This window comes from Melanotaenia boesemani, chromosome 5, assembly GCF_017639745.1.
Source record: "Melanotaenia boesemani isolate fMelBoe1 chromosome 5, fMelBoe1.pri, whole genome shotgun sequence".
NCBI classification, from domain to species: domain Eukaryota; kingdom Metazoa; phylum Chordata; class Actinopteri; order Atheriniformes; family Melanotaeniidae; genus Melanotaenia; species Melanotaenia boesemani.
Genome location: NC_055686.1, coordinates 6,883,852 through 6,902,036, shown reverse-complemented (window position 1 = coordinate 6,902,036; position 18,185 = coordinate 6,883,852). Strand labels below are relative to the sequence as shown.

Here is an 18,185-nt window from a genome sequence, read left to right as displayed (position 1 = left end):
CACGGTCTGCTTGTCACCTGTAGTGGGAGGAGACCTGCTGCTGCTTTCATTTCCAGTGTCCAGTGCGGGTGAGGGGGGGGGGGCTGCTGGTCTGGCACCAGGTCTGGCTCTTCCCTGAGCAGCTAGCAACTGCTAAGTCCCTGACATCACCGCTATAACGCCGAGAGAGAAATAAGGGGATATAAGCTAGGCGGCTGGGCTACTACAATTTGCAACCACCTACAGTTTACAACATATTATTCCCATTGTGCCATAGGGTTGAAGCGTGACCAGGTCCTGGGATCAACCCTGAAAGGTTTGACGCCTCTCCATTTTCCATTCATGAAGTCTCTGATCGATCCCGGAGGAGAGAGTCTTGAACTGGGCGAGACGCTTTGGAACTTCCCTGGTAACAAGCTTGTCTTTATTCTCCTCATTGAGTCCTTGGTAAAAACACTTCACATAACGCCTCATCATTCCAATGGCTTTCTGCAGAGAAAGTGTGGAAATTGTTAAAGAAAACCCTAAGAATGCACAAATAATAGAGAACAGGTATTTACCCACAATATATTTTTATCTGAGGTTTTATTCTATGGCAATAACCGATTAATAAATGAATAAATGAGAGAAAAATCTTTAATAACTGATCAACTTAGCTGAACCTAAATTTTACATCACAGAGTCACACTCACTGTCTTCATTCTCTCCGCTGTCAGCAGTAGGATTCAGAAGGCTGACAGATTCACTAATCAGAAGGGGCAATTGATAAGCAGGAGGAGCAGATTTCTCCTCAGTAGCTGAAGTTATAGCCCTATTAAGCAGAGAGCCGATGCATGGATTGCAGCAACATCCACTCAAGACGATGACAGTAGCAGCCACCACCAGAAATGTAAAAATAGAGAGAAAAACACCCTTCCACTTACCAAACCATCATGTCATCATATCATTAACAGGGTTATCCACACCTGAGTGTTCTTTAAGCTCATTAGAAAGTGACTGTAGACCAGCAAGAGCACAGTGAACAGAGCCATCAGGGGCGGTGTTATTTGGAATAAAGGTACAACAAGCATCACCAAACATTGCACAAACACCCCCTCTTTCCAATAGAAGGAAATCTAGTGCCACACAAGCGCACATACAGCCTTGTCACAACCAGCTGGCAGATACACATGCAAGTGGAGAAGCATTTGGATGCAAGCTCACACGCTTCAGTAATATGCATATAGCACTTATTTCTGTGATTGGTTCATGAACGAACTCACATTTTTCGCTTGGAATGTGCGTGAAAATGGAAACTTCTTCTCATTTAATATTCTCACTTCACAATATGGAATCAGTAGCAAAATTTTTTTTAGAATATCACCAGCTTAAATCTATTATATTTAAAAAAATATACTATTAATCAATTAAACTTACAGCTACCTATTAGGGTGGCAGAATTCATGAATTCAAAGCTATTATCAAAAACATATAGACCAGGCATCACCAAATGGCGGACCTCGGTCCGGATCCGGACCGATCATGGATCTGTCCGGACCCGTGAACAATCTCTGATAAATTTACAACCGTAGGTCATTTTCATGGTGCACTTTTTTCTGACGGTCGCAGAGACACACAACATGCGCTGGTACTGCTGTTATTATGACAATAGCTTCACTCAGGTGAACCAATCAAATCATTTGTTTACCCTGCGCGTCCGGAGAATCAGAAAGAGAGAGACGAAGAGGGGATGACAGCATGGCTTGCTCCAAAAGACGAAAGGTTGATGGGGAAAACCGTTCTTTTAAAGATGAATGGACGGAGAAGTATATGTTCATTCTTCCACCCAGCAGTTCAAACCCAGTGTGCCTCATATGCTCCAAAAACGTGGCATTAATTAAAAGTGGCAATGTCAAGCGCCACTATGAAACAAAACACAGCTCCTTTGAGCAAAGTTATCCCCTGAAGTCCGACCTGAGAGCACGCAAAATAACTGAACTGCAGGCCCAGTATGATCGATCCATGAGACTTATCACCCATCCAATTACAGCCCAGCAACGTGCAAACGAATGCTCACTAAAGGTAACGTGGATTTTGGGACAACATAAAAAAACGTTTAGTGATGGGACAGTTGTCAAGGAGTGCTTAAACGTGGTTGTTGACACATTATTTGAGGGAAAACAAAAAGATGAAATGTGAAAAAATCAAACAAATCCCGATGTCAGCTTCAACAGTAACCAGAAAATCTGAAATATAAGCAGATGATGTACTGGCACAGCTCGATGTGGCTATTCAGAGTGCACCTTGTCTTTCTTTGGCTATTGATGAGTCTACAGATGTTACTGATAATGCCCAGCTTTTGGTGTATGTAAGATTTTTTCACAAAGATAGGAAGGAGCTCTGTGAGGACCTGTTGGGTGTAATGCCACTATTAATGCACACAAGAGGAGAAGACATCTATGCAGCAATAAAAGAGATGCTGAGTAAGAAGGGCATAGATCTGAAGCGGGTTGTCTCTGTAACCACAGATGGGGCCCCTGCCATGGTGGGAAAAGAGAGGGGGGCTGTGTCCCGGATGAAAGAGGACAATCCAGATCTTATTGCTTACCACTGTCTCATCCATCAGACTGTTCTGTGTGCTACTCTTTCAGAACATTTTGCTGAAGTAATGAACACAGTGATGAAACTCATCAACTTCCTTAGGGCATCCTCATCTCTTCAGCATCGCCTCCTGAGAGAATTCCTGGAAGATGTTGAGGCAAATGCCAATGACCTACTACTGCACAACAATGTGAGGTGGCTGAGTAAAGGCAATGCACTGGGATGTTTCTGGTCTGTTCGAAAAGAAATTACAGCTTTCTTAGAGCAGGTCAAGAGTCAGAGAGCAACACAGTTTTTGCTTTTTCTGTAAGATGAACACAAGATGGATATGGTTGCTTTTTTGGCTGACATTACATCACATCTTAATGAACTCAATTTAAAGCTGCAGGGCCAGAACAATTCAGTTGCTGATTTGATGACTGCAGTTCGCTCTTTCCAGAAGAAGTTGGACATTTTCAAAGAAGATCTGGAAGGAGAGTGTGAACACTTCCCAAAACTGCATGAACAGATTCAAAATGAGAGAGATGTTTCTCCTTATGTTGACTTCATAAACAAGTTGATTGAAAACTTCAGTAAAAGATTCAACTGCCTCTGCCTTGGGCAACAGCTCCTCCTGCTAATCCAGAATCCTTTCCTCATCAGAGAAGTCAGAGGATTTTCAAAGGAGGTGACACAGACATTCAAGTGGGCACATGCAGCACCTCTACAGCTTGAGCTCATTGATCTGCAAGGAAATGAGCATTTTGAGGCAACTGACCCTGTCTCTTTCTGGCTGCAGATTGTGTCTGAGAGTGCATTTCCCAGTCTAACCAAAGTAGCACTGCACACCTTGACTATGTTTGGATCGACTTACAGCTGTGAGTCAGCTTTTTCCACTATGAACATCATCAAAAACAAGTACCGTTCTAGACTCACCAATGAACACCTACATGTCTGCATGAGAATGGCACTGACTCCATTCCAGCCAAGATTTAAATTACTGGCAGGGCAGTCACATGCCCATTTCTCTCATTAAGAAAAGTAAAAAAAAAAAAAAAAAAAAGAGTTGTGTAGTGTTCAAAGCTCTGCATTTTTTCTCCACTTTTTATTTATTGTTTGCTGAAGATGTTGACTTTTACTTGAAAAGAAGGCCTTCACTTTTTTGTTTTTAGGCTGGGAAATCTTTGAAAAAAGAAGAGAAAATGTATAGTTAATGGTCTGTTGCACTTGTTTTTTCCCTAAAAGAGCCACTTTTTATTTATTGTTTTCTGAAGATTTTTTAATTGAAGTGTAGGGCTTCAGTTGTTAAAACCTATTTAGTTTAAGAGCAAAAAGGGTTACTCAGGTCTGTTTTTTATTATTAATTTTAATTTTATTCTGAGGTTTCTCTTTTCTTTTATCTGAAATAAAGGCCTTAAATTTATTTGCCTTGGACTACTTTTATTTATGGTAAAAAGAGCTATGCACTCAATGAAATATTTCCTGCATTGTAAATTGATGATAAATATTGTTGAAACCATATGAAAATGTGGACATAGGGGAGGGCTATTAGACACAAGCCGGACATCAGTTCGGACCTTTAAGTTGGTAGAAATTTTAATAACTGGACCTCAGTGACTTTTAATTGAATAACCCTGATATAGACTATTATCTAAACTTGAAAACTCAATCTGTCTTCCAACTTCAAAATGAGAGGCTGACTTATCCAGTAACTTTAATAAAGATAAATGGTCACAAATATGTTTAAATACCTTTAAAATGACTAAGAATTCAAATATGCAACTAATACAATTCATAATTCTGCATAGAACTCATTATACAGGACAAAGGATGTTCAGGATGGGTCTGTCACAATCAAACATCTGCCCACACTTCAACGAAAACACACCTGACAACTACCTCCATGCCTTGTGGTCCTGCACACCTGTTCGCAGGTTCTGGCTTCAGGTATATGTGGACATGTCAACATGGTTTAAATGTAGGGATGCTCCGATCAGGTTTTCGTTGCCAATTCCAATACCGAATACCCAAGAGTGCCGATCACTGCCGATCAGCGATAATCACATGGATTGGCTGTAATTTTCTTATAAGCACTGCCGACTATTTGATGTGGAAAAGGAACCATAAAATTCCCCTAATTTAGACAATAACATGTACATAGTACAATGCCCTATCTTTCAGTAATCAGTAGTACTATATTTTAACAGAATGAAAAGACATTAAGGCTCTCATCAGGCTAAATAAGAAAGTAAAACAAAATCTTAATTGTCTTAATCTTAATTATTGCCAAAGAAAAAAAAAAGAAAAAAGCCAAGTAAAATAGGCGTCCTCCACCACTGAGAACAGTTGGTCGTCAAGGCCAATTAACTGAATTATTTTTGTGGTTATTTGCTTGACCGTCACGCTCATACGGACGAGTGTTGGTAACTGTTGGCTGCGTTAGCTGCGCTCTGGCTGCACCGGCGTCTTCCTTTCATTCTGTGCAGTGAGCCTCGAAAATTCAGCGTACTCCGTCAAGTGTTTGTTCTTTAAATGCCGTATTAGATTCGTTGTATTGAAGGATTTTGACGTACTTACCCCGCGAGGTACTTTTGCATTGCACGTGTTGCAGGATGCAAACTTTACATCACTCTCACACACAGTGTAAAACTTCCACACGGCAGACATGTTTGCTTTGGATTTGCAACCGCTCGCATGCACATTGTGGAGGAAAGCGGGAGCTATGACATTGCACGCAGCGCTTCTGCAGGTTGCAGAGTATGAAATACAGGTGGTCAGATTTTGTGATCGGCAACAAAAGGCATTGATCGGCGAACACCGATCACATACTTTTTTACGGATATCGGCCGATAATGATCGGCGTCCGATCGATCGGAACACCACTATTTAAATGTGATATTCCTGCAAACCCTGCACTGTGTCTACTAGGTGAATTGGGTGACATTAATATGGCAACTAACTCTGCACACATGATACGCACAGCATTATGCATCGCAAAGAAAACTATCCTTGTGAACTGGAAAACCAAAAATAATCTGTGTATTCAGTAGTTTAGGAATCTCTTAGTAGACCACATCAGTAGTGAGACAATGTCTTCCTCCTTAAAGAACTATTTAGCTGAATCTCATTCCCTCTGGTCCCCTGTGCTTAGCTCCATCACTTAGTGTAGGTGGAGGACTGTGACCTTGTTGCTTTGGGGGTTGGAAAATGGCCGGGAGTGACTGGTGGTTGCGGGGTCTTTGTGGTTGCCCGTGGTGCGGGACAGGGCTGCTCTGCTGTGGGGGTGGCTCTCGGTCTGGTCCTGTCGGGGGCTGTGGGGGCCAGGGGTTGGAATCGCCTCGTGGCAGGGGTGAGGTAGGGGGTCGATGGCACCCTGGTTCCCAGGGTGGGCAGCTGGAACATCGGGGTGTGTGCTGGCCTACGCCGGGTGGCTGTCTGGGGGGCCTGGTCCTCCTTGGCATGGTGCGGGCCCTCTGGCTTTGGGGGGTGGGGCGGCCGCCGCTGGGCTCCCGGGGCTCTGGGCCCTTCGCTTGGGCTGCCCTGGGTGGCCAGTCCCTGGTCGGGCCGGCGGCTGCCGATCTTGGTCCATTGGGACCTGTGCCCCAAGACCGTGGGGGGCTCTTGCTGGGGCACTCCTCTGCTGCCCTTTGTGTGGGGTTAGAGTCGTCTTTGTGGTGGGGTAGCTTGGATTAGTGTTCCGGGTCTGCTGCTGAGGGCATGGGTCTCTGGGCTGCCTTGATCTGCCTCTGACATCCGTAAAGGCGTGGTCGCATTTGTACGATCTCACTCACCACTCTTCATCACTAATCACTCCTTAATCTTCATGCTCTGCAAGCTGACACAGTCACTGAGTTCTCCAGTGGGTTTATTTACTAAGAGATAATTATTTTTTTTATTTTTCCTGTGAGTTAGTATCTTGTCACTGATATGCTACTTTCATGAAATGTCTTTTTGATTTGGTTATTATTTAAAAACTCTTAATGACTAGCGGCTCTGTTTAGTTTTGTGTGTGTGTGTGTGTGTGTGTGTGAGAGAGTGTGTGTATTTGTTTTTTGCAAACGTTGTAGGAGATTTTCTGGTGTGTTCATGTACAAGTGTAACAGTTTGTTGTTTGGTGATGGTATGGATTGAAGGGTCGTTTCTGCTGTCTGTGATGTTTTTATCTCCTTTCTTCTTTCCCTTTTACATCTTTATGCTATTTTCTATCTTTTTCTGTCCCCTCCGGTCAGCTCCAGCAAGATTAGATAGATTCCGTGATTCTAAGTAAATAAATAAATAAATTAATCAGATTATCAAGGGGAGCCTTACCCATAGGCTTCTCCTTGGCAGAGCAAATTTGTTCAGCACGATACAGCAACCAGGTTATCATTTTGCTTGCTATGATGCTGGACAGGACAGGTTAAAAAAAAAAAAAAAGGAACAGAATACACTACTTTGGGAAGTGCTGAGTGGTCAGGATCCTCCTGTGTCAGATCAAAACCTATGGAGTTCACCTTCATTCCAAAATGACCCAAGGGATCTTTTCCTGACAGAAAGGCCCCCAGGACATACAATTCCGTATCTTTAAGCTGTGGTTTTTTAAGGGTGATTATCAGAGGGTTACAATGTCCTGATTGACACCCAGCTGGAGAAGAAGATTTTACAATGGTTAATCTGCCATAAATCACAGGTTCAGTTGTTGCATTATATCCAGCCTTATTAAGATTCCTCCAGTCAGAAGGAGGGCCAGTGTTAGCTACCACCCAGTGCCAGTAAGGGCATCGATTGACGTGGCTGTAGTCTTGCTGATCAGGCCTGGGTTCAATAGTATGACAAATGTATTTCTCAGACCTCTGCCATTGACCTTGGTTGGTATTACCACATGAAACTATATCACAAAAATCTATTGTGACAGTACCAGTTAAACCCCAGTCCAGGTCCTTTGGCTGCTCCGGAGTCGAGGCACGTCAGTTCTGGACCTGTGAGGAGTGGAAAACTGCCAGTGCAGTCAGTGTACCAAAATATGACTCATGAGACTGTTTGTTGAGGTCCATGGGTTCTTCCCTGTGAGCTAATGACCCCGGACCTGGCATTTTCCTACCAAACATCAATTCATAGAGTGAATATCCTTGACTGCTATTTACAGAGGCTCTTATCGCCATAAGAGCTAGTGGCAGAGCATCTAGCCACGTCAAATTGGTGTCTGCACAGATTTTGGCCAGTTTTTCTTTAAGAGATCTGTTTGAACGCTCAACCAAGCCCTGCGATTGGGGACAGTACACAGAGCCAAATTTATGTTGAATTCCCAGAGCCTTTTCCACTTTATCTAGTTCTGAGCTTTTAAAGTGGCTCCCATTGTCTGACCTAACCACTCGGGGAGGGCCATGTCTGGGAATGTGTTGGTTAATCAGGTATTTACAAACAGAGGCAGCATCCTCTTTTTTAGTGGGGATTGCTATAATCCACTTTGTAAAGGAATCAGTGATGACCAGCAGGTATCTGAATCCTTTCACTGTCTGATTCGGTCCTTAATCTGTGAAATCAAAGACTATCTCCTGTCTTGGGGCTGTGGGGACAGGATAAGTTTCCATTGTTGGCATGTATGAGGCTTTTGAATTGTAAGATAAACAAGCTGTACAAGTATTTACATAATCACTCACCATTTTCTTCAAATAAGGGTGCCACCAATGAGATAGGTTGTGGAGAGTTTGAGCTTTTGAAACATGAGCATGTGCTTCCTGAATGAGCTTTGCAGCTAACCCAACAGGAAGAACAGGCCGGTCATCAGGGGCTTTCCATAAGTTACAATATTTTGTTCCTCCATTATCCTTCTACACCTGTTGTTCATATGGTCCTGCGCTCTCCTGGAGAGTCTCTAAGTCTGCTCTAGTAAATTAATTATTTCGAGGAAAGTCTACAAATGCATCTGTTGTGCCCTAGGTTGATATCCTGCTGCATTGTTAGCTGCTAAGTCTGCCTGGGCATTTCCTATTGAGACCATGGACCCTGGATTGTCATGACCTTTGCACTTTATTGTCATGATCTGTGGTGTGGGGCTCAGTTTTTTCAGCTGCCCTGAACGCCTCATCTCCGCCAGCTCTTGATTAGGGCTGATGCGCTACACCTGTACCAAGCCCTATTTAGACAGCTCTGTGACATTCCTCCAGCGCCAGATCGTCGTGGTTTCACCCTGCACGTATCCAGCCTCTGTTACCTGTCTGTTTCCCGTATTACCTGTCTGCCTGCCTGCCTGTTGACGACCCTGCGTTCCGGAACCTGGATATTCGCCTCTGCTCGTTCCCTCACTGGTAACTCTGCCTCCGCTAATATTTGGACCCCCTGTATGTTTGACCCCTGGACTGCTCTCTGGAATCTCCCTTTAGATCACGGACTTGGTTTTTGCTGCTCATCGGAAGACACGGATGCACCTGCCGCTGTCTTCCACCACCCGGACTCTCTGATCACCGTCAGTTTCTTTATTACCTTGCTATTCGTCAGTCTGTTAAATAAACCTCCATTACCTATCCCTGGGTTTTCTGATAATTTATGAGTCCTCCTTGCTGGTACGTGACACTTTATAACTGTTACCTTTTCAGGCAACATCAAAACCTCAGCAATCCCCTGCACCCTATTACAATACCTCCAGTCAGAAGGAGGGCCAGTGTTAGCTACCACCCAGTGCCAGTAAGGGCATCGATTGACGTGGCTGTAGTCTTGCTGATCAGTCCTGGGTTCAATAGTATGACAAATGTATTTCTAAGACCTCTGCCATTGACCTTGGTTGGTATTACCACATGTAACTATATCACAAAAATCTATTGTGACAGTACCAGTTAAACCCCGGTCCAGGTCCTTTGGCTGCTCCGGAGTCGAGGCACGTCAGTTCTGGACCTGTGAGGAGTGGAAAACTGCCAGTGCAGTCAGTGTACCAAAATATGACTCATGAGACTGTTTGTTGAGGTCCATGGGTTCTTCCCGGACCTGGCATTTTCCTACCAAACATCAATTCATAGAGTGAATATCCTGGACTGCTATTTACAGAGGCTCTTATCGCCATAAGAGCTAGTGGCAGAGCATCTAGCCACGTCAAATTGGTGTGTGCACAGATTTTGGCCAGTTTTTCTTTAAGAGATCTGTTTGAACGCTCAACCAAGCCCTGTGATTGGGGACAGTACACAGAGCCAAATTTATGTTGAATTCCCAGAGCCTTTTCCACTTTATCTAGTTCTGAGCTTTTAATGTGGCTCTCATTGTCTGACTTAACCACTCGGGGAGGGCCATGTCTGGGAATGTGTTGGTTAATCAGGTATTTACAAACAGAGGCAGCATCCTCTTTTTTAGTGGGGATTGCTTTAATCCACTTTGTAAAGGAATCAGTGATGACCAGCAGGTATCTGAATCCTTTCACTCTCTGATTCGGTCCGAAATCTGTGAAATCAATGACTATCTCCTGTCTTGGGGCTGTGGGGACAGGATAAGTTTCCATTGTTGGCATGTATGAGGCTTTTGAATTGTAAGATAAACAAGCTGTACAAGTATTTACATAATCACTCACCATTTTCTTCAAATAAGGGTGCCACCAATGAGATAGGTTGTGGAGAGTTTGAGCTTTTGAAACATGAGCATGTGCTTCCTGAATGAGCTTTGCAGCTAACCCAACAGGAAGAACAGGCCGGTCATCAAGGGCTTTCCATAAGTTACAATATTTTGTTCCTCCATTATCCTTCTACACCTGTTGTTCATATGGTCCTGCGCTCTCCTGGAGAGTCTCTAAGTCTGCTCTAGTAAATTAATTATTTCGAGGAAAATCTACAAATGCATCTGTTGTGCCCTAGGTTGATATCCTGCTGCATTGTTAGCTGCTAAGTCTGCCTGGGCATTTCTTATTGAGACCATGGACCCTGGATTGTCATGACCTTTGCACTTTATCACTGTTACCTTTTCAGGCAACATCAAAACCTCAGCAATCCCCTGCACCCTATTACAATACCTCCAGTCAGAAGGAGGGCCAGTGTTAGCTACCACCCAGTGCCAGTAAGGGCATCGATTGACGTGGTTGTAGTCTTGCTGATCAGTCCTGGGTTCAATAGTATGACAAATGTATTTCTAAGACCTCTGCCATTGACCTTGGTTGGTATTACCACATGTAACTATATCACAAAAATCTATTGTGACAGTACCAGTTAAACCCCGGTCCAGGTCCTTTGGCTGCTCCGGAGTCGAGGCACGTCAGTTCTGGACCTGTGAGGAGTGGAAAACTGCCAGTGCAGTCAGTGTACCAAAATATGACTCATGAGACTGTTTGTTGAGGTCCATGGGTTCTTCCCTGTGAGCTAATGACCCCGGACCTGGCATTTTCCTACCAAACATCAATTCATAGAGTGAATATCCTGGACTGCTATTTACAGAGGCTCTTATCGCCATAAGAGCTAGTGGCAGAGCATCTAGCCACGTCAAATTGGTGTCTGCACAGATTTTGGCCAGTTTTTCTTTAAGAGATCTGTTTGAACGCTCAACCAAGCCCTGCGATTGGGGACAGTACACAGAGCCAAATTTATGTTGAATTCCCAGAGCCTTTTCCACTTTATCTAGTTCTGAGCTTTTAAAGTGGCTCCCATTGTCTGACCTAACCACTCGGGGAGGGCCATGTCTGGGAATGTGTTGGTTAATCAGGTATTTACAAACAGAGGCAGCATCCTCTTTTTTAGTGGGGATTGCTATAATCCACTTTGTAAAGGAATCAGTGATGACCAGCAGGTATCTGAATCCTTTCACTCTCTGATTCGGTCCGAAATCTGTGAAATCAATGACTATCTCCTGTCTTGGGGCTGTGGGGACAGGATAAGTTTCCATTGTTGGCATGTATGAGGCTTTTGAATTGTAAGATAAACAAGCTGTACAAGTATTTACATAATCACTCACCATTTTCTTCAAATAAGGGTGCCACCAATGAGATAGGTTGTGGAGAGTTTGAGCTTTTGAAACATGAGCATGTGCTTCCTGAATGAGCTTTGCAGCTAACCCAACAGGAAGAACAGGCCGGTCATCAGGGGCTTTCCATAAGTTACAATATTTTGTTCCTCCATTATCCTTCTACACCTGTTGTTCATTTGGTCGTGCTCTCTCCTGGAGAGTCTCTAAGTTTGCTGTAGTAAATTAATGATTCGGAGGAAAATCTACAAATGCATCTGTTGTGCCCTAGGTTGATATCCTGCTGCATTTTTAGCTGCTAAGTCTGCCTGGGCATTTCCTATTGAGACCATGGACCCTGGATTGTCATGACCTTTGCACTTTATCACTGTTACCTTTTCAGGCAACATCAAAGCCTCAGCAATCCCTTGCACCACTCCTCTGTGTTTGATAGGTTGACCAGATGCAGTTACAAATCCAGCCCTTAGCCATTTTCTTAAGTCCCAAAGAATGATTCTGTGAGTGTATGCTGAGTCTGTGTAGATATTTACATTCTGGCCTGAACTCAGCTTCAATCTTTCTGCGCTTTCTGCGCTGATGGGGAAATAGTCTCAGACCCACTTACGACTGTCTCCCATGCTCTGTCTCTCAGCTGAACTACTGCATAGGCTGCTTTTAGACTTCCTGTTTCCATATCTCTATGACAACAGCCATCGGTGAATAGCTGCCTGACTCCACTCTCTCTTTCAGCTAAGGTCCCAGACTGTTTTTTCTTTGTTGTTTTGTTTTTGTTGTTGTTGTTGTTTTGTTGTTTTTTCTGACTTAGGATCCCAGATCCCAGACCATCCAGTCCCAGACCATTTTATTGTTATACTCAGGATCCCAGATCCTTGATGGTCCCAGACCATCTACGGTCCCAGACCGTTTACGCGTATTTTCCTTTACTTCTTTTTAACTTCTTAAAGCCCCATTCCTCATACCAACATTACATCATCTGTTACCTGACCAGGCGCATAACTTTTTTTGTGGTCGACCATTAGTGCCTTAGCCGGGTAGAGGATGATGAAAAGTGTCCTTCAAAAGTCTTTATCTAATAACCAAGAGAGAAAATTTTGTATATGAAATACAAAAACATTTAATAATTATGTCATACCGGATCCGGGCACATCGGGAGTCACCATGTTTTTAATGAAAACCCTAAGAATGCACAAGTAATAGAGAACAGGCATGTTCCCACAATATACTTTTACCTGAGGTTTTCTTCTAGACGTGTTTTTTTACCCGGATCACAGATGACAGGAAAACTTCTCTCAGGAATTCCTGCTGGCCCTATGAGATGGTGTTAATTAAAAGTGTTATACCTTTAAGCCGTCTCAGCGTTGACCATTGCTTGAGGGGATCCTAGAACTGTATCTGGCTGGGGCCCAGCTTCTGATCGAGCTGCTGGGACTAGGTGATTTGGGACAAAGAGGCAATTGAACTGTTATCCAGAATGTAGAGAGAATGTATCTGCAGAGAGAGTGTGGAAATCAATAATATACTCAGTGATTCATCTTTTGTCTTGCTTTAATGATAACAAGCCCCAAGCTGCCTCCCTCTATGGCAAAACTGGATCAAAACCTCTGACAAGCTCCTTGTAACTGTGACAGATGTGTATGGAATCTGTCACAGATGTGTATTCGAAGAATATCCTACACTAGGATCAATTATAGATGTGTATATAGAAGATATCCAGTACCAGGATCTATCACAGATGTGTCTCCTCTGACACCTAGGAGCTGGAGTGCAGCTGAGGTGAAACTGATGATGAAGAATGATGAATCCTGCTAGAAAAATTAAGTTGATTTGTATTTGTTCTCAGTGACTCCACTCCTATATGTTGCTATCATACTGCAGAAGAACTGTGTCTCTGTAGGAAGACATAGTGCATCTGTTCACAGTGCTAATGAATATCCGGACAGCCTGATATGGTCCATCACTCGTAACTATAAGGAAACATGGATCAGAGGCTCTGATCTGAAGCAGGTATATAATTTAAGTCTTTAAAAGACAGCACTTCTGCTGAAAAACATTTTGATAAAAAGCACTGGATAGAAGACTGTAAGACCCCATTAAGCTGTGAACCTCATAATCTCAGCATGGTTACAAACATTAGATAGAGAACACACAAGCAAAACGTGCACCAGGTTCAGTTTAGAATCTCTCATGTAGACAGTGTGGTTGCAGCCTGCTAATTATAACAATCACATGACAAACAAGAGGCACTGTGGTTTACTGCTCACATCAGGTCAAAGCTACCACCAGCAATATGTAATGAAAATTCAGGAAACACAAAAAAGACCAGTTCAATTGCAATGCATAATTAAGTCTACAAGCTCAAAATCTGACACCTGTTAACGCCCTGAGGACAGAAAAGGACCCAAGTGAAAAAATTAGCCAACATTTGGCCGTATTTTGAAGAAATAGAAACTTTGAAACTGAGAAGTTATTTTGAGGTGTGGTTTTATCATCAGCAAGTGCTTGTCATGCCGCTCCTCCTCCTGCAGTCCCCTGATCATCCACACCTGGTCCTGATCGGCTAATCACCATCAGGACCTATTAGTTACACCTGTTCCCCAGGCAATATAACCAGCCTGCCTGCCCTTAGTCGGTGTGGAACCTTAATCGAAGCACACTACAGATTCACCCCTTCTCTACTCCTGGTCGGGATGATGAAACCAAGGCCTCATGAATCATCGAGCCAACTTTGACCCAAATGCATGAAAATGGCTTAGTGTTCTGAATCATTTGACCAAACCAAAGAGCGCCATCTGCTGGCTGTGGGAGTCTGATGTATCAGAAGGACGGCATTGACACCTCACATCTGTCATTCCCATCTCAACTTGGAATACATGTTCAATAAACGATATGTAATCTACCATCCGAGTGAATATTTATTTTATGTTGTTCATATAAATAACAAGGAGGGGTATTAGGTAACATTTGTTTAGGTAACAGAATTGTGGTGTAACTTAAGTAAACCAATCTGTAATGATAGTAGTTACTCAGTGGGAAGGCATGAGGGAAGGAGTGTTTGTGCAACATGTATAGTGACTGTGTTAGTGATTTTATACAGTTGTAATAGAATTGTTTATTGTTTTATGTGTCTTATTATTTATAATAGATATTGCAAATGCGTGTTATCGTCTACCTCATGAGTTGTTTTCTTTTGCATAGCTGATTGTTGTTAAATGTGGCACACTGCACATTTATGTACATAGATTATTTACTCAGTTTTTTTTTTTTTGTTTATCTTCTATCTAGTTCTTTTTTTCAGATTGTTTATTTTTTATTTTTAACTGTTTTATGACATTCAGGGTGGGCGGCAAAGCAAGATTTTCATTGTTCAGGGAAACTTGTTTCCTTACTGTGCAAATGACAAAAACAAAAACTTTGGCAACATTATGATGTGTCATAGATTTTTATTTAAAAATGTATTTTCTGTCAGGCTTCAGTCTGCTCCTCTTCTGGCACACTACCTTTCCAGCTTTGGAGAGGTTGCACTTAAAAGAAACACAAGAACAAAATTGTAATTAACCAAGTTTAAAATCATTAAATTCTCTGCTTATGATGATCAGAAACCAGCTTGGTGTCTAAGGTCCTGCAGGTTGTGGTTTTTCCTCTGCAGCTGTAGGCTGAGACGTTTCCTCTGATGCTTCTGGTTGAAGTTTATGATTAACTTTAAAGTCTGCTCTTTGCAAGGCTATTTAAAAAACATTTATATAAAGAAAGGGGAATAAAGCTTACCTGTGATGTTGAAGGCACCACCTGCTCCGTCCTTCTCTCACACTCCGAGCTCCTTCAGCAGTTACCCTGGCAATGGCGTCTCACGCAGATGTTTGTTTCCCCAAATCTCTAAAAGCTAAATGTAATCCAACACAAGTTGATGCTGATGTGATACTTTCCCTATTTTGTTGTCAAAATTTAATGTGACACAATCGCTAGCAGAATCTCCTCTATAAAAACCCGCAATCTCCTCAGCGTTTGGAGTCTCTTAGAAATTGACAAGCTCGGTCCCTTCAAAGATCCCGCTAGCTGCTCGATATGCAATGATGACGTAACGAGGCCTCGTTTGGTCTCTCACGTTACTTTTGGCATGCTGAATCCTGCTCAGAGACAATGCATGCAACATTTCCAGGGGGGGCCAAGATGGCTGCATGTTAAGACGAACTTGTTGAGCTCTCAGCACAAACCTTCTTAAAACATATATTCTTCAGTATAGTTGACGAAGTAAAGTTGAAGAAATCGCCTCAGTATTTTTTCTACTCACACCCTGATACTGTCTCTAAACTTTTGCACCTTCGAAGATGCCCAAGTCAGGTAGAAGAAGCGACACTTGCAAAGAGGGTGAAAGTAGCCTTAGCATCTTTGCTAGTGAACATGACTGTAGCAACGGGATGGAGTGTACCGCGGCTGTATCATTTGATGAAGAATTCCCTCCGCTACCTGTCATTCCAACTAAGCCTCCACTCGCCAAAAAGCCTGCTCCTTCCAGACTTCACACTACAGACAACATGCTGAGATCCGACGATTCTGTCCGCTCACTTGCCAACCTAATCAACTCAAGGAGTGACACGCTTGAGAAGATGGTGGGCGCCATTCAGACGGAGTTAAGAGTCATGAATGAAAAGATGGATATCATTGAGAAGAGTGTGGAGAAAAGTGAGGAAACTACTCTGAAATGCATGTTTCATGTAGCCGACCTGGAAAGCTACGGACGATGGTGGAACCTGAGACTCCATCGGGTACCAGAGGCCGAGAAGGAAAATGTTCATGATGAGGTAATCCGGGTTTGCCAACAAGTGCTACCGGCTGAAAAAGAGAAATTTTCCGACATTATTGATGTGGCTCATCGAGTGGGGAGAAGGCGCCAAGATGACCCTAAACCGCGCGGCATCATTATGAGGTTCATCTCCCGGCGACACAAGGAGGAGCTGTGGAAAGCGGCCAAGAACAGCGCCTTTCTGCAATCCAAGGGTCTGCACTTCACTGAGGATTTGACAAAGGAGGACCGAGAAAACAGACAAAAACTGTGGCCTAAGATTAAGAAAGCACGAGACGAAGGGAAGACGGCCTATTTTGTAGGAGGAGGAGGATTCATCAATGGTCCAGAAATACATCCATAGATGCGAGAAGTAACTCTTAATCTACAGGAGGAGGACCACTGGCTTGGTGCTCTCAGGTCAATCTAATCTTCTCATCTCCTATGGGGATGTTAGTTGTGTTTACTTGTTTAACATAACATTCCTAATAACTCAGGGTTGTGTTGTATAAAAAGAGAGTGTTAGTTTTTTTGAACATATAACACACTGTCACAGTGTTTGGCTGGGGACCGGATTTCCCAGCCGTCCCTGAAGGCATCCTCCCTCCAGCTCTGCTGATTGCTGATGCGCTCCACCTATGCTATGCTCTTTATATACCTGTGTGTGACTACTTCTCTTTGCCAGATCGTCTTGGTTCATTCCCTGTCACGTTTCCAGCCCTGATCTTCTGCCTGCCTGCCTGGTTTGACCTCCGACCCGTTTCTGACCTGGATATTCTGATTCTGCCTGCCCCAGTCTGGTAATTCTGTTCTGTCGTTTATTCTGGAACTCTGACTTTTTGGATTGTCTCTAGGATTTGGATTACGGACCTAACCTCTGTTATTGGAAGGACCCCTCTGGATTCTCTTTGGAAGGATTAGTCTGGAGCACTCGTGTATAAACCAACTACTTGGCCTCATTCTAACCATCTTTAAGTTCAGTTGCTTAACAGATTTGCGGTGGAAATCCGTCTGGCTGCTCCTGTCTTCTCATTCGGAGATATCTGCCCTGTGAACTCCTTCATGCCTTCTGGTACGTGGTCTCAATGAGGTGAGTCTTGTCACTGATTATTCTGCCTGCTCACCCCTCCTCTCCTACGTTCACAGACGAGCCGCCAGCAAGGATCCAGACGCCGCCTTCCAGTCCAGTCTATTGTTCAATAAAACTATCTTTACACCAATCCTCGGGTTTCTGACTTTCACTGGGTTCAGTCTGCTGAAACGTGACAACACACACTCACTGTTTACATTGTAAAAGCAACTTTGCTTTTGGTAAAGTGTTAAACAAGTTTACTTAGCTATAATTTTTTACTGGTGCTGCTGATCTTGACGGTACACATTTAAACTACTTTAAGGTTTTCTTGAAGCATTACCTTGTTTATTACTATTACCTGTTTTTGATCTCTTTCTTTAAATCTGTCAAGTCTATCTTTCCTATCTCTTAATGCTAGGGGTTTACACAACAATATCAAACGCAAAGCTTTATTTCTTTTTGCCAAACAATTTAGGGCAGATCTGGTCTATATACAAAGAATCTCACTCGGTTTCGAACTATGCTAATTACTGGAAACCTCAGTGGGGTAACTCTATATGGTTATCTCATGGCACAGAACACTCAGCAGGGGTCGCTACAGTTTAAGAACAGGTTTAATGGTAATGTTTTATTTACAGAGTGTGACCCCAAATGGTCATTTTGTTGGTCAAGTTATTCAGTACAATGACAGAGTGTTTATTACAAGCAATGTTTGTGGATACAATACAAAACAGGAAAATGACAATCTTATTTTATCTATTGAGAATTTATTGATTAGCTGGTTAACTAAATTTCCAAACGCCACATTATTGGGAGGTGACTTCAATATTGTTCCAAATAGTACTATTGATAAATGGCCTCCTGGTCGGTGTAATAGAACAATTG

The 18,185-nt window shown here is 43.1% G+C and overlaps 1 long non-coding RNA gene across 1 annotated transcript; it reads right to left on the bottom strand.

Annotated features, from left to right (window-relative positions):
- Positions 1-332: 332 nt before the first annotated feature.
- LOC121640236 lies at positions 333-12,737 on the bottom strand. Its single transcript, XR_006010420.1, has 3 exons — positions 12,678-12,737; positions 540-556; positions 333-468 (listed from the first exon to the last, which is right to left on the bottom strand). It is a non-coding gene; the product is annotated as an uncharacterized LOC121640236 (long non-coding RNA).
- Positions 12,738-18,185: the final 5,448 nt, after the last annotated feature.